Genomic DNA, 3,924 nt, shown 5'->3' with positions numbered 1-3,924 from the left:
CGGCGTGTTATCCGCCAGTTGGATCATCAATAGAATCACTCATATAGCGGTCAATCTTCTGAGTCATTGTCAAGGTGAGTTTTCGCACTATATTATGTGCTCTAGTATATATATATATATATATATATATATATATATATATATCCTTTGTATGTTAGGATATAGTTACCCTGTAGTCTGCCATTAGGCTAATTTTGTTAATTGCATGTAGTATTAGATTATTGCCTATTGCAATAAATATATACATCGATATAATTATGTAGGGAGTTCAGGGTAGTCCAACCTCGAGCTAAAGGCTAATAGACTCGAGCAGACTAACATTATGCTAAAGGATAAAAGTATAGACCATCTATATGTTGTACGCAAAAAGTGTGGACCAGCTTCATGCTGAAGGCCAAAGGCGGACTGTGACATCCCAAAATTCACGGTCATTTTAAAATTTTTATTTATGCTTATTTGAAAATCAGAGTATTCATTTTAAAGAATAATATTGAAGAATTTGCTCCCAGAAAACATGATAAATATTCTATCAAAGCATTTCTGAAGAAATATATTTTGTTTATATTAAAACTTTGGGATGTCATCGTCAATACTCAAACATAAGCATAAACAGACCTTACATTCATTTACACTAATGATTTACATCTCCTTTAATCTCTCAGTGCAATGTAGCTTCGTATCAACATATGTGATACAAATAAACTAAGTGGGTCAGGTTGGGAACCGTGGTGAGTACATAGGGTTTTCAACCCACAATAATAAAGTTATTATGTTTCATCATCAAACAATTAACCCAATTACCCATACCCATTATCCTCTTTATTTCTTAAGGGTCTACCCTAAGAATCATATATCACTCACTCACTCATTCATTCCTAAGGATTGTTTTAAGGAATAGGCACGAAGTCCATCATTGTCAGGATTTATTTAACAGGCACTAAGTCTATAGCTGTCGATGTCCATCTGTAGGGCACTAAATCCATGGCTGACAGGGTTTATCTCTTTTATTGACAATATTTTTAGGGAGTCCACCCACAATACATGTCAATGGGTTTTAGAGTACATTTGGTGAACACATCATTCACAACACCTATAGGTTGTGAGTCTGATAATGTTCCACTGGACAGTCGGTGGTTGTCATCTATACTCTGCTAGATGATAGAGCCATCGCTTGGGTCATCTTTTTTCTTCATCTTTCACCTATCATCATCTATATCATCTTTTCATCTCTCATCTTTCATCTCTCATCTTATCTCATCTTTCATCTACCCATCTTTACCTATCATAATTATAGGTATAAAATACGTCTACAATTTAAATCAAATAAAACATGTATAATTTGTTCATCCAACATAGATATCAAGAACACAAATAATATGCACACATAGCACGTAATTTATATTAAATACTTCATATCTATGTGTAATATGAAAGTAACTATACACTCACTTGTTAAAGTGATGATTCCAAAATCGGGCAGTGCTTCGCTTCTAACAATTCTATTTTTCTTCGCGAAACCTAGTATCACTACTGCTAGATTTTAGTCTAATATTTATAGCGACTATTTACGAGTGATATTGTTTTATAAGTGTTAAACAATACTTTTCAACCACTATGTATGGACAGGGGCCAAACATGAAACACTGGAGGACATGACTATTTTGGCATTATAACACTTCTGAAATCCAACAACCCTATGCGGCCCTTCAAACCAGATTTCTCGTACCACGAGTAGTTAAAAGATATTATAATAAAACATTCTATATTTTATTTTATAATACATACATATATACACACACACACACACACACACACACACATATATATATATATATATATATATATATATATATATATATATATATATTGTTTATAAGTTCATAATAACAATATTGAACTTAAACATAAACTATACTTAAAACTAGGGTAAGCATAACTCACTTACTAAGAGGTTTGGCTAGGAACCGGGCTCTGAGGGGGCAGAATATCCGAGCCGAAAGTTTTTCTTCTCAGAGCCTTCTGGCGCTCTGGGACTCACCTATAGCACTCAAGAAGTGCTAGGGAATGGGAGGGGCTAAGAGGGGTGTTTGAGAGAGAAAGAATAGGAAAGGTGTGAGTTTGTGGGGGTGATTTGCGCCTCTATTTATAGGCTGAGTCTAGTTTGAATGTGGGGCGTTTCCTTTCTAAACGCTAGGCGTTCGTGGCTAGGTGTCATCATCTAGTGCCAAGCCGTGGTGAGGAAGTAGTGGCTCAGATCGCGCCACGTGTCTCTCTCTGGTTAGTCAAAAAACTAATTATCTTCTTAAATTCGTAACTTTTGTATACGAGCTCTATTTTTTACGTTCTTTATATCAACGTGTAGGTCTCGACAGGATATACAACTCTCGTTTAGACTCCATGAATTTTGATTTATTTTTAAAGTTATATTTTAATAGACTTAGATAGTTAAAATCCGTTAAAAATTTATAATTTTTTTATCCGACGTCCGTTTTTTACTGTCTCTATATTTTTGAGCTCCTATTAATCAGATCTTTAATTCTCATTTAGGCTATGTCAGCTAAAAATCGATCGATATAAAATTCGATTTCCAGGATGTGCACTGTTATATTAAATCTTAAAAAAATATAACTTCGTCAAACGAAGTCAGATTTGGACATTCTTTTTTGTACACTCTCATTTTAACATATAATATGAATTTCATTTAGATCGCTAAGGCTAAAAAGTAATTTATCAAAAATTCACTTTTTACGTTACGCGGTGTCGTGCCGGTTTAGCTGTAAAACTTCGACGAGTCATAACTTCTTCGTTATAATTCGGAATTCAACATTCTTTATATGTACGGAACCCTTATGACATATACTAAACTTATTTAAGATTATTTATTCTAAATAATCTTCTATCAAAAAGTCATTTTTGATGTTTATTGTCTCTAAATTGACTAGCTCGAATATGTGATCGTTACACGAACCAACTTTTTGATGAAGGTCATTATGTGTACGCATTGTATATGTATTGTGGGATATGATATTTTGGGAACTCACTAAGCCTAACGCTTAACCAGTTGTTACAAATGTTTTTTTAGGTACTTCGTGAGAAAGATAGGGTTCGACTGTACACACACATTTGCAACATGTTCTGCATAATGTAACTATAACTCTGATATATTTTAATGTATAAATTGAAAATTTTGGATTGAAAATTGGAACGTTAAAAAAATGTATACAAATTCATATTATTATGAAAATGTAGACAAACACATATTTCATAGTAAACGTATATGTATATGTTTATGTATTTATATGCACACAAATAAGTGTTTTATACATTTTTTATAAAAATGTGTTTCAATACATTTTTCTTATAAGCACCTATTTCATAATAAATACATTTGTATACAATCATAATTTTTATATAAAAATGTATATAAACATGTATTTTTATACAAATAAATACAACCATGCTTTTATATATATATATATATATATATATATATATATATATATATATATATATATATATACACATATTTAATAGTATATATTTATGTATTTTATATACATAAATAGGTATTTTATACATTTTTTTATAAAAACGTGTTTGTATATAAATGTATTTATTATAAAATAGGTGTTTACAAAAAATGTAGACATATATATATATATATATATATATATATATATATATATATATATATATATATATATATATATATATATATATATATATAGACACACACACATACACACACAAACACACAAAAACCTATTTTTATGCATATAAAACATAAATATATACAAATACATTCACTCTGGAAAAAGGTGTTTGTATAAATTAATTTATAAAAACGTGTTTATATATATATATATATATATATATATATATATATATATATATATATATATATATATATATATATATATATAT

The sequence above is a fragment of the Lactuca sativa genome, chromosome 4, assembly GCF_002870075.4.
Source record: "Lactuca sativa cultivar Salinas chromosome 4, Lsat_Salinas_v11, whole genome shotgun sequence".
Lineage (NCBI taxonomy): Eukaryota > Viridiplantae > Streptophyta > Magnoliopsida > Asterales > Asteraceae > Lactuca > Lactuca sativa.
This window is presented reverse-complemented; position numbering follows the sequence as displayed.